This window comes from Anas acuta, chromosome 1 (assembly GCF_963932015.1).
Source record: "Anas acuta chromosome 1, bAnaAcu1.1, whole genome shotgun sequence".
In the NCBI taxonomy this organism is placed as follows: Eukaryota; Metazoa; Chordata; class Aves; order Anseriformes; family Anatidae; genus Anas; species Anas acuta.
Window position 1 is genome coordinate 166,954,509 of NC_088979.1, and position 13,415 is coordinate 166,967,923.

The 13,415-nt window shown below is 40.7% G+C and overlaps 1 long non-coding RNA gene across 4 annotated transcripts; it reads left to right on the plus strand.

Annotated features, from left to right (window-relative positions):
* The first annotated feature begins 1,452 nt into the window (after nt 1-1,452).
* Nucleotides 1,453-7,580, plus strand: LOC137849509 (uncharacterized). Of its 4 annotated transcripts, none has more exons than XR_011091925.1 (5): nt 1,453-2,106; nt 2,204-2,595; nt 3,039-3,156; nt 4,339-4,544; nt 5,333-7,580. It is a non-coding gene; the product is annotated as an uncharacterized lncRNA (long non-coding RNA). The 4 variants fall into 4 exon arrangements; XR_011091924.1 differs by having other exon boundaries at nt 1,455-2,106; nt 4,342-4,544; XR_011091922.1 differs by having other exon boundaries at nt 1,456-2,106; nt 4,335-4,544.
* The last annotated feature ends 5,835 nt before the right edge of the window (nt 7,581-13,415 follow it).

Below are 13,415 nucleotides of genomic sequence, written 5' to 3' on the forward strand. Positions count from 1 at the left end.
AACTAGCTCAAACGAAGAACCTATCTGAACAACAGGATGTAAGGGAGAACCCAGTGTGGACACCATGGGAGAGCATGTCACAGTGTAACAGAGACTCCTCCACTAAGATGCAGCATGGGAAGTGTTTGGGCTGTGCTCACCCAGTCCTGCCAGCTGCTTAGCTGGTGCTTCCCCATCATGCTGGTGTTTCCTCACAGACCATGGAGAGAGCAGGACTTGGGGACCAGGAGGGCTGACCTGGTGCCTGATACTAGAAGGGGTGAATGCTCTGCACCCAGGGAAGAGAAGACTGTCCCATGAACAGTAACTTGGAAAAGTTGCCCCAGTTTGCAGCAAATGTTGTTTAGAAAAATGTATTGGTTGTTTAATCCATGCAGTTCAGGCTGGTGCACCCAGTGCTTCCCAGGCAGGCAGATATCTCCATCACACAAAACTGGCTTCTCCCCCTTGCTGGTGAGATGTGGGCTTATAGGGAAGAGATGGGATGAGGAGGGGAGAAGTCAAGCAGGAGACTCAAGTCTGCGTTGTATGTCCCATGGGATGGAGATGTCCTCCACCTGCCTGCCCAGGGCTGCCTTCAGTCAGGGCACGCTGTCCAGGTGGCTGTGTTAAGGGACGGGTTGGTCCCAAGAGTGGTGTGGAAGCTGATAACACCCTGTGCTGTCACATCCTGTAGTCTAACTGCCTGACCATGTGTCTGTAGGAAAGGAGCCTCTGGCAGAGGATGGAACAGAAGCTGAATTTTTCTCTGTACCGCAGGGGGTCCCAACGTGTGCTGTGCTGGGTGGAAAGATGGAGGTTCCTTCTGCAAAGTCATGTTCATTTTTTTGTTGTTCATTTTATTTGCCTGTAAAAAAGAACTTTTCCAGTTTCTCACTTCGGTGAGAAAAGCAAGTACAAAGAAAATCTAAATTCAGTTAGCCTGAACCAAACTGGTGTATAATTTGGCCTCCCAGCTGAAATATCGACTATCTGCAAAGCCCTAAAGGAAACCATCATGTTGATTTGAGGTAGGCTGGTATAAAGCCAACAGTTTCAGTTGACTCCTCCAGACACTAGTGTTAATATCTGTGCAGCTGTTATGAGGGGAAAGATGAGCAGTATCTACCAGGTTCTGTCCCTGACTTGAAAAGTGGTCATACAAATTAATTAGCCATGGCACTGCTAAGCACACTCATTATTTATTTGTTCCTAAATAGTCCTCTCAGGTTTTGTTTTGTAAGTTTTCCTACATTCCTCCTGCTTCAATGTCGTGTTTTTTGCCAGCATCCTACTTGTGCTCAAAATGGCTAAGATTTGTTTTCCGAAATGTCAGCATTTCCAGGTGTCAATTTTCTTCCCTTTTCAGATGTAGAAGTGCCAGCGGAAGGTTGGCTCTCTTTTTCTGGCTCTGCTGTGAATTAAGTTCAACCTTTCCTTAAGAAGGTTTGTGTTTCAGAACAGCACATTAAGAAAAAACTTGACCCAAGCCCCCAAACAAGATAGTTGATGGAAGAAAAAAGCTGTCTGCTTAAGCTTGAAAGTTCTTCAAGAGGAGGAATGCAAAGGGACTGAAGAACTCAAACAGTTCTCATCCATGCCCCTTCTCCATGCCAACATATTTCTTTCTTCCAACTTCTGATCGCAAATTAGTAGTTTAGTAACTGACCTTGTAGAGTTTTGGACTATTATTCTATTTGGGTCTGCTTTCACCTAAATAACAACCATCTGGTGGTGTCTCAAATCAGATACGTGTGATGGACTGTGTATAATAACCAGTTCAAGGATTGTCAGGGGAAGGGTTAACATTCTTGCCCTGAGCAGAAGGACCACAGCTGCATGCCGTAAACTTAGCACAGAGATTGTCAGGGTAGAAGGCCTGGGTCAGCTGTAAAGAATTAAGCAAATCCCCCTACTACAAGAAGAGGGAAGAAGAAGAGTGGAATTAAGAAGTCCCTTTCTGTCTTTGTGTTTGGTTCATGGTGAAACAGATATCTGAGAACATTTGAGGCATACCTCAACCCTTAGCCTCTACACAATTTTTCCTCATGGAAGGTCTTGCACCTTGATCTCACAGAACCTGAGCAATCCATCTTCTGTTCCAGCAATGCGTGAAGTTTGCACAAGGTGTGTGGAAAAGATATCATGTCAATCTTCAAATTCTCTTGCTATTTTTCTGGAAATCTGTATTCCCCACTTTCAATCTAATGTTGTGTTCCTACAGGAAAGGTGGAAGTTTTACTCTATGTTGAAAAGTTTCCAGTGCAAAACTTTCTTCAAGAGCAAGATTGAAGCATAAAGATGTCTTGTTTTCTCCTAGATGTTGTATGCTTCTTCAGAACAAATAATTTCCAAATGTAGAGTTCAGTGAAAGGTTTATCATAGGGATGTGAGGAAATAGCACATCTTCCTCTTACAAATCATGGGACAGCTGGAAACAAAAGTATGTGTCACAGGATATTAGTGATGGAAAAAAAATTATTAAGGGCTGGTTGACTTTGTATATCCAAAGTCTCTTTTGTGGAGAGTAGGAATGTGAAATACTGGAGCGTCTTGCAGAAAGGAGGCTTCCACAAAAAGACAAGGCCGAGGATGTTATTACAGCCTGGGACCATGGTAAGCGTATAGTCTGGACTCCTTGTGATGGGCGGGGAAGGCCACATTCTGCTTTCTTGTTTCTGTCTGCTTTCTCAGGTTCTTTGAATTTATTGAGGTGCCAAGGGTTGTTTTTTGAGCTTTGGGCTTTTTCTTTGTTCCTTTTTAGCTGTGGGTTGGAAAGCAATTTTCCTCTATGTATATGTGCTAATGCATGGTATGTGTGTATACATACAACAAATATGCATAGATATAAATATATGTATGTGTATACACACAAAAACATCTTTAAGACTATAAATCTTTATATACTGAATTATGCTAAAGCAGAGCCATATGCTTATCTTTGTAACCATAAAGAATCCCACTGAAATCAGTAAGATTTCTTCCAGCAATAAAGGATGCGTGGGGTTTTGACTCTATCTTGACAGCTCAGAGTAAAGGCTGGCTTTTTTTGTTCTGAGCCCAAATCCAGGCACTTGTTGTTTGTCAGAAGGCTGCTGCTCCTCTTGTGTCTTTGGAGGAATTGCCTGAGGGAGCAGCCACCTACCTGAACCTTTGCTCCTGCCTTTCCTGACTTGTGTGAGTCAACGCTTTATGAACTTACTTGTTTTCTCCATAACTGTTGCTGCACTGCATGGCTCTGAAGCTGCTGTCCATCTGTAAGATTTAAAGCGAGACTCTTGACTTTATCTGCTGTTGACAATGGAAAAAGCAGATTTGTTCTGGCTTTCTGTTTTTTGTAGGGGTAGGACTATATTTGATATATGAAAACATTTTTCAAAATGATTAGATCAATCCCTCTGTAATTTGATTTGTTGGGTGGGAGGAGGGGAGATGGAGGGGAAAAAAAAAATTGTAGAATGTTTCTCAATAAAACTGCAACAACTAAGACTCCAGACCAACAAACACTTACACATGTGCTTAGCTTCAAGTCTGAGTTAGACCCAAGGGGCCTATATTTGTATTTGATTAATGACAATTATTTGAAGAGAGATGGACTGGGTGGAATCAACTGGAAAAAATATGTAGCTATAAAAATGTATGCTTACTGTAACGTATTTTTATACTGTTTCAGTTCTGTTATATTCTTTTATCTTGCATATTTGGCACACAGCTGTAGAGTTCTGACTTAAGGAAAAGTTTGCACTGTCAAATTCTGTTCAGTTTTAATCAGAAGTGCGTAACTATGTCCCCGTTTGCTAACATGAACCCACGCAAAAACCCTGGTAACACTAGGGAACCTGCAGGCAGGACTGGGACCTTAATTTGAATGAGCTTCAGGGGCTGATCTCCCTTCCTTCCTTCCTCTGGTAGCTCTGGTGAGTTCAGTAGCTCTGACTGTATGGTTAAAAGATTGACCTTACAGCACGAGAGCAGGGTCGCTTAGTTAGAAATCCCCTTAACCCTTGTACGTGTTCCATCTTGTCTGCACACAAACCTGGCTGTTTGCAGCTAGGTGTTTGAGAGCAAAGGCAGGCAGACCCTGTACCTTGCAAATAAGAGCTTATGTGTATGTATGTGGGTGAGTGTCAAGCTTGTGAGGCTGCTTGTATGGGTCCCTGCCTTGATCCTCAGAGCAGCTCTGCTGGAGCCAACAGCTCTGCTGCTTCTCCTGCTGCAGCTTGGACACCTCCCTTAGACCAGCTTTGGGAAGGAGAGCTGTCAGTGCAGGAGATGCAGTGCAGCCATCTAATTATCCTCTACTGGAGCGAGGACCTTTTTCCTGATGCCCAATGCTTTCTTTTCCTCTGTGGCAGACAGAAGGAGGAGGAACAGAGCACCTAGACGTGGCATGAGACCTGCTCAGTCTGATTTGCGGCTTAGAAAAGACACTACTTTGAGCTCTAGATCCTACTTTGAGAGCACAACTCAGGTGAAGAAAGCATGAACGTGTCCACTCCTCAGCTGTTGATGCTCCCTTCGTAACAAGTGGTGAGAAACAGCACATGATTCATCTCAGCCTTAAGGTAAGGGTAGGATTTGGGTCTAGACTGGAGGCTGAATCCAGGATTTAAGCCTGTTCATTAAGTGTCTAGTGTGTCAGTGGAGATAGTCTTTGCTGTGAAGGGTAGTTGTGCCTTGTAAAGTGAACTGAATCGTTCTCTGGTGTCCAGTGACTGAGTTGAACACATCTCCATAACTGTTCTGAGAGCTTGGACATATTGCTCTCTCTTAGGTGCCCTTTTCCAGTATGTTTTTCTCAAAACTCAAGTGTCTGAGCTGATCAAGAGAATCAAATCCTGGAAGTACCTATTTATTGCCAGTGTTTTTAAAGGATGGCTGCTAGGAGACACAAACCATCAGGCACCATTTCTGCTCTGGAAGGAGAAACAGCAGTGACAGCTCCCTGGGAAAGGTCCTGCTGAGGCTGAGGGTGCCAGATGAGTTTGGGTTAGGAGAAGAGCAGGCTTTACTGGACTGTTCCTGGCTCAGGCTTATAGCTCCTTCTGGAAGTACTTTTTTAAGTGTATGGGGTTTTCTTATGCAAAATGGAAAGCTGAACTGGCTTAGTTCACTGTAAAATGCCTTCTAGAGTTAGATCCCTAACTCACCCAAGAACTCAAAGAGAAATGCAGATGGGCTTGACTAGCCTAATCCAGAATTACAGGAGATGGGTTAAGGCCACTGATACTGAATGAAGGTAGGCATTGCCCTCAGCACAGCACGCATGCCCTCTAACTTCCAGTGCGCTGAACATCTGTTTTTGATAACACAGATTAGCAGGACTGAAGACATCTCTCTGTTTATTTCCTAGGTTAAACGTTTGAAGTAGAAAGCCATTTTACCATGTGAAATCTGCTCCGAGGAGCCTACACCTCTCTCCTTAGTCATCTGTAAGGAGGTTGCTACCTGACTGTGTTTCAGAGCTAGGACACAGGTCAAGTGAGATGATAAATGTGCCAGCAGGTAAGATCCTTTGTGAAGCTAGCACTTGGCTATGTGTCTAGCTAAACGCTCACAAGGGTTAATGCAGCTTGGGTTTGAGCTGCTGCTCCAACCTCAGCCTCAAAATGTCTTCTCCTGTGAACTTCTGGGTACCGCTTTGTGCTGTTTGGACAGCTGCAGATCCCCGCTCCTGAGGGACCTGCAGGCTTGCGCTGGGTGAAGTCTTGTATACACAACCACGGTTTTGTGTACTCCTTTGGAATCCATCTGCACAAAAGGCACTGTATAAACAGAAGATCACCAGTGCTGTACAACCAGGATTACATGTCTAAGCTCCATTAACACTATGGTTGCAATAGATTTTACCTTTTTTGTAGTCCTGCATAAATGAAAACCACCGAGACTAAGATAAATATCTACACAAGGCTTGGCCCTTTAGACAGCCCTCCTCTGGACAAAGGTTTGGATTCTGCCACATGTTCTGCTGAACTAAGAGAGTTGGTCAAACTTATATTGTGTTGGGTAAGGCCTACTGGCAAGCACCAGTTTACAGAAATGATGCTGTATCTCTCTCTAGAGCACGAGGTTGTTAGCCGCATAAGAAAATTGATTCACAACTCAATATTATAAATTCAGTGGATGTAACAACAGACACAGTAGAAATCATGCTTGCAGTATAACACCTTTGCAGGATACCCTTTGAGGCTTAGGTGAAGAATTTCTCAGCTTCTTCCTTCTGATCCCATTGAGGTATAATTCCTGCCACAAGAGTACAGGGCTACAGCTGGGATGGCTCACCAGGAGAGTTTTGCCTTCCCAGAGCCTGTTGTGCTGTGCCAAAATCATACGCAAATGTCTTGTAGAGACTATTCGATGAACTGTCTGGGAGAGCACAGGAGCCATGGATAAATCATTTAGCAGAGATTGCTATGTTTGACATGTCAGGGAGATTACTGAATTATAATGGAGGGGGAGAGAGGTTTCAGATTTTAGTTTCTATCAAAATGTTTTTTGTATCTCAATAAAGACTCTACAGTAAACTAACTGAATGGTATTAGAGTAGCCTAATGTAGTTGGTTTTATATCAATTATTTAGAAACATTCTTGTCTTTAACAACAAATTCCAGAGCCAGGCAGAGAAGCCTGTTCTAGCACTGTGGCATGCATATATAATGTTAATATATAAGCTACTAATGCAGCACTAGCAAGTGTAGTACTAAAAAACTGCATTCCACATATGTTATAAAGTGAGAGTAATTATTGGGCCCTATTGAGTGCAAACTTGTGTAGTTGCCTATGATGACAACCTATCAAAAATGAAAGGTTTGGCTTCCATTTCATCATTTTCCAGCTATTGGTCTTGTGAGTTTCTGTGCTTGGAGAGTGGAATCTGTGCTGGGGTAAGGATTTGAGCCCCAGACCTCCCTTGTTTTGGGTGCCATTTGAGGGCCTATGTTTTTGGATATTTGGTGGTGGTCCACTGTCTGCAGTTTTGAGCAGAAATTCCATTCTCCAGCAGAGAACTCTTGCCCAATCAGTGTTTCACTGAAGCTGGCACACGCTATGAAAAGCTTTATTTTCAGTGAGCCAGCATTTTCCAAACAAAATCCATTTTGTCTGAAAATTGCCTACTAGCCTTCACCCTGTGCTAGCTGCACATAATCCCTTGTAAAGCATGATCCCAGCCGACAAAGAGGTTCCAGCTGAGGTAGGTATGGGCTGGTAGGTGAGATAACCCTTCTGCACTCCCTCCCATGGTTGCAATGGACTGAGCACTTCTGGCTTTCCTTTGCTTTTACGGCCTGCTTCACGTGGGTGTGCGTGAGGAAAGAGGCCTCCGCTAGCACCAATGCTTCATTAAAGGCATGGCCCATGAGGGTGAAGCAGGGAAGAATCCTGCAGGACACATTACACATGAACTTAATGTAAGACGCGTGCTGCTGTCAAAGCAGTAATTTCTATATGGTAATTAATTTCATAAGTAAGATCAAGGTCTTACCAATCTTTAATGCATAGCCTCTGCTCCAGCATAGGGATTCAATTTTTAAGCTTTTATGCAAAAATAAATGTTTGGATGTACATATATTATATATATATCAATAAAAATAGAAACAAAACTGAATGCAAAGAATTTATTAAAAGAACAATTGTATGTGAACAACTGAGACAGGTTAATACACTTTAATATAAACAGCTTGGGAAAGTCATTTTTGAAAGGAAGAGGGAGGAAACATTTAAACATGTGAATACTAAAGTAATGTTATCAGAAAGGAGTAACTACTTAAGCAGGTTGGGAGCAGGAATAAACAGGTGGAAGATCTGCAAGCTAGGGAAGGGAAAATTCCCATCTGGAAATATCATTGGAAACAAATGGAACTGAACAACTCGCCTCATACATGCATTAAACAGGCGAAATGAGATTAGACAAAATTCAAAAAGGGTAGTTTTTTGCTTATTTAGTTTCCTTTGAAGGTGGTGACAAATCTCCTGGTGGTTTCAGTAGCTGGCTTGTGCTGACCCACAGCTGAGCTCTAAAGGTGGAAGGTCTCCCAGCATTGGTACTGAAGGAACAGGATGAGAGGAGATAGGGTTAACAGGCAAAGCCTGACTGGCAGAAACTGGGGCCACATCGTTGTCCCTGTTCCTCCTTTCCACTTCTTCCAAAAGGAGGATTTAACACCAAAACAGTGCTGCAATCTTCACAATCTTCTTAAAGGCTGTTTGTACACAACCTGAAGGCCGGGTTGCATTAAGCTGCAATCCAGAAGCTAGCTCAGTCTTACTGTGAGTGGTATGAAACAAAAGGAGCAGAAGCTGGTATGTGCAACCTTATAACCTTATATTTTTCTGATCGACAGCAGCCTGATAGCAATGCATGCATATTCATTTCTTCTAATCTCTCTTGAAGGCCATTTACATAACCAGCTAGCTGAGAAATTAAATGTCATCGTGTTATCCTACTGCCTTCGTTCATAAGTATTTTGCCTTAATCGGGTTGGAAAGTTTGTAGCACTGCATGCAGCTGACACCACATTCCAGCAGTGGTGGATTCACACTTTTTCCTCATCACAGGAGACCCAACACCTCAATGTTATCTTCGCCTAAAGAGTCTGCAGTCTGGAAACACTGCAGGCAGAAGCTGCACTAAGCGATGCTCTGCATGGTGAGATTTTGTCACCCCCAAGAAAAAAATCACTTTCACAATGTGTATGGTTGCATATCAGACCAGCACCTGACACGGGCATCTGATGTTAAATAAGCCTTAGTCAGCATGTATCTGATGGGAGTTACAACTATTTTATTGCCTCAGTTAAAACGATGGTGTTAGAGATGTCAGGTTGCACTTATAATGTTTGTGTACTTGGCACTATGGAGTGCTAATCACATCAGCATTCCTTATATGTGGCACTAGTTTCTCCAGTTTATGGGATACAAAAGCTTGAATCTTGAATATTGCATAGTTCTACTTAAATATATTTCCTAAGTCCAGTTTTGGATAGAAAATACTTAAGCCTTTTAAAAAAAAAAAAAAAAAAAAAAGTTGATAAACTGGGTTTTGAGCTGGAGGTGAGAGAAACATTTATGTTGCAGATAAGTTTGAGTTTTCTTGGAATCTCATGGCAGGAATATTTCATTGGAATGCCTCTGCTCTGCATATTCAGGGAACATATAATGGGATATAAACGAGTGGAAAAAAGTCATCATGGCACTTTGAGAAGGAAATAATTGCATTTTATTACCCATTTGGGCATCATGAAGCAACTTTACTTCTAGTTTGACCCTTTAGTGTTGCTAACAAGTGTCATTTGGTTAATAAAAATATCATTATCTTTTACTTAAACTGCAACTCTAAGTCTTTATTTGAGCTGGGCAGAAGAAGGAAATTCCATTTCATATAGTACTTGCCATTTCAAATTAGACTTTACTCTGGCTTGGAAATAAAAATAAAATAAATGTGAACATCCTCCAGGAGAAGGAATTGAGGGTTGGCCAGAACGTTGTGGGACCCACCTGGTTGGAGGTTGAAGAGCCAAAGCAGAAGGTGGTAGGAAGCCATGCAGCTTTTTCCCTGCAACCATTTTTATTTTGCAAACCTGTGCTTAGCTTTCTTTATGCATTTAAGTACCACCAACTTTCCAGGGATTAAATTCATATTTAAGTTTGAATGGGGATGAATCCAAGAGAGTTCATAAATCATCTCTTTTGAATGAGGAGGCTGATGGCTGGAAGCCATCACAGCTGTACTGGTGGTGCTCCCCAGGTATGCATAAGGACATGCGAGGTCTGCCAACCAAGGAAAACACGGGCTCCTTCTACGTGAAAAGGGTTGACTGAAGTTTGGAAGCTACCTCATCAAGTACACTTCTACAAAACAGAACTGATGCAGGAATGCCATATGCTAGGCAAGGAAGCTAATCCTAAACGCAGGAAGAGGTTTGCACACAGAGAATGAATCTTGTTTAGGATGGAGTCAATGTACTCTCTGTATTTTAAGATCTACAGGTTGCATATGAAATTCTAACAAAAACAAAGAAAAAAAACACTAAATAGTATCTTAGTGTGACCATTATCTGTCTTTCATTAACACTGAGCAAGGTACCTCTTTAATCTGCTTAGTCTGTGCTGGCTGGAAGCCTGGGAACCAAAACCTTTACATGCTGGCAGCTCAACAGTCACTACTTCACTACCATCTTGGCTGAGTCAAATTCATTTTTATTAGCAATTAATTTATTGTGTAATATAGGCAGCAGGAGGACATTTCAAAAACAATAAAAGTCTTCAAAGATATATACCCTACTAAAGACATCAAAATATGTTTCATACCTAAGGTATGGATACAAAGAGATTAGAATTGCCTTGAAACTGAAGCATAAAATAGTTGGTCGTTCATAACAGCTACTTCTTTATCTGAGTCTGCTAAGGTGACCAGGAAGAAACTGGGTTTTTATTTACATATTATTAAAATCAAACTCACAATATGCGTCATGTCATGAAAATTCTGTGATAATAGTGCTTACAGATATATATAGTCAAGAATTTCTTTTGATTTCATGTCAACACTTGATACACTTTAAAACGTATTAAAAGAATGTTATTGCACCAAGGTAAGGACAATGAAAGGCTGAATAAAATACTTTGAATGTGAAGAAATTTTTTTCTGTCTTTGTGCATATGCAATTTCCAAAGCCTTATGAACTAAAAAAATTAAAAAAAGATATTCAACAGACCAATTAAAAGTACAGTTTGGAGTTAATTAAATCTATTCACAGATTTCTGCTGACAAATAGTGTTTCTTGAAACCACAGATAAAGAAAACAGAATATTTTTAAAAGATGGTATGCTTCATTTTCTACTTCTTGTACTAGATTTCTGCGTTGTTATTGTTATTACTGTTCATGTTTCAAAAAATTATTCCTGAAAATCTTGAAACATAATTTTTACTTCATTTCAGTGAGTAAACTAAGGGACCTCATTTGCACGACAACTTGTAGGTTCAGTGCTTGAATTGTTTTACATAAAAAGCTGGACTTTTTGTTTAATGATATTCTTCCTGAACAGTACGAGGGAAAAATGTGAACTTTTCCTTGATAAAGCATGTCCAAATTGAGCAGTTTGTGGAGTGTTGATCAAAACCAGAACACTTCAGTTAAAATAAACTAAGACAGTGGATTAGGAAAGAAGTAGTGTGAATACCCCCTATTTCTCCTCCACACAGCTGCCTTCCCCAGCTGAGCTATGTTCCTGCCTTGCACTGCAGCCAGGAGGATTTTCAAAACACAGCCCAACCTGGGTGATGGTGGGACCATCCTCCTTCCTGGGAGCAACAGTCTCAGTCTCATGGCAGAGGTGAAATCACACAGCTGTTGGGATATTCTAGGGAAAACAAAACAAAACAAAACAAAACAAAAAAAGCAAACAAACAAAAAAAAAAAAAAAAAAAAAAAGAATACAAGAAGTGGGCTATCTTCTCAACAGCTAAAGAGGACCAACAAGCTGGCATAATTATCTGCACTTCAACTGAGTAGCGTGTATTTACTGTGTATTGCTCCTGTATCAGGGAAATATTTGGAGCTTTTATTGCTTTTAGAAATAGACTTGTAAATTGGGAAATTAGATCAAATACAAAGGTCTTGCTACCATTTGCAACCCTCATGCACATTTTGATAGTATCAAATGTCATTGCTAAAAATATATATACTTAACCAAAGATTAGAGACTGTCCACAAATTTTCAGAGCAGAACCTTATTTGTCTACCCTCTTTATTTAATCTGTTTCTCCCACCCCCAAAAAATAAATAAATAATTAAATAAATAAAAATCTATACAGTTCTGTAAGGACCAGAATTATGCAAACCTAGTTTCCAATCACTCTATTTTTATGATTGACTAACTTTTTTAATGAGTTTTTTAAAAAAATTTAAATTTTTTAATGAAGACACAAGCTTCCACTTTATTATACATCTGGGAATCCACACAGCAATCACAAGGATCTTTTCCCTATATCTGGCAGAGAATTCTCATGATTTTGTTTGAAACCTTTACCTTAATATCAGATTAGGTCCAAACACTGAGAAAGGAAACAAAGATAACTGACTGAGAACAGGAGCCTTGCTTCCTTCCAAAATCAGTTTAAAATGGCTCCACATCCTTATCAAAGGAATAGGTGAATTAGATATGTAGATTAGAATGATTTATAAAGCTTTTTTTGGTGGGGTAATTTAATTCTCATGTCCTCATATTTTATTTCACCTTGAGAAATATTCAACTGTCATCCCATTTTACTGGAACTTTTTGAAAGGAAGAAAAGGAGATACGCAATATTAAAATACCAAGTCTGCCTTTGTCAAAAGTGCCAGTGATTTGTAGTGCTGGGAAGTCTTGTGCGGCTGAGGTCTAGAGTGAATTAAACTCTGGAAGTTTGACTGTATTTTAGTGCTGAGCCATCAGGTGTGAATATTTGCCTGGCTGCAAGAGCCCTCGTTTGTTACTACTGGCTAGACGTGCCGACCATAAATCTGAAGTAAGGAAAGGCACCGGGCTGAACTGGCATCCCAAAATATTCAGGCTTGTAAAACCCCCAAGTATTCTGTTATGTGCACCCTGAAATGTTGACGCCTGTCTGACTGGAAACAATAACCTTGAATGGCTGTTTTTTGATGCAGGCAACAGTACATGGAATAGGAGGCCAAGCATCCAAGGGGCAGTTCATTCTGCACTCCCTAGCTATGGTTGCTTCAAAGTTTGAATTAGCTCTTTTCTTCCATGACAGCTATTTCGTTAAAACCAAAAGCAAAACATACCAGTTTCTCTGAAAACATGATTAATGAGGTTCTCAGGTTCAGGAGTGTATCACAGAGAGAAAAGCATTTACCTAGAAAGATGGAAACCCAAATTCAACTCCACTCAACTGAGTGGTTCCCTGAGGGGAGCTGAGGTTGGCTCTCTTTTTGCCCAAGGTGAGTAACTAATCAGTAGGTTACAGATAATATTGCAGCTGATCTCCTGGAATAGGTTTGTTTTCTTGATCCACATATAACAGGAGATATTGGTTTTGTTCATGTTGGAACAGGCTCTGAAACCTCAGTATATTTCATGAGTTGGAATTACTGCCTTTCAGCCAGCCCTAATGTGACCCTTGCTTTTACTGTACCCAAGGGTAGTTATTGTGATACTGTGTGATGGGTTTCTCGTAAGTCCACATGAAGATCCAGTGGGGAGGAGATAAAAAGTAGCCACAGAGATAGTAATGCTTCCCTTGTTCTAATATCTTGCTCAGAGCTAGAAGATACAGACCTCAGTTATGATGCTTATTCTGACCATAGGATATATAGAGATATATCTAGATATAGGATATATAGTTTGGTTAATACATAACCAAACTAAGAAAACCAAAAATATTTACTTACCTAATTAAAAAAAAAAAAAAAAAAAAAAAAAAGAAAGAGAGAGAG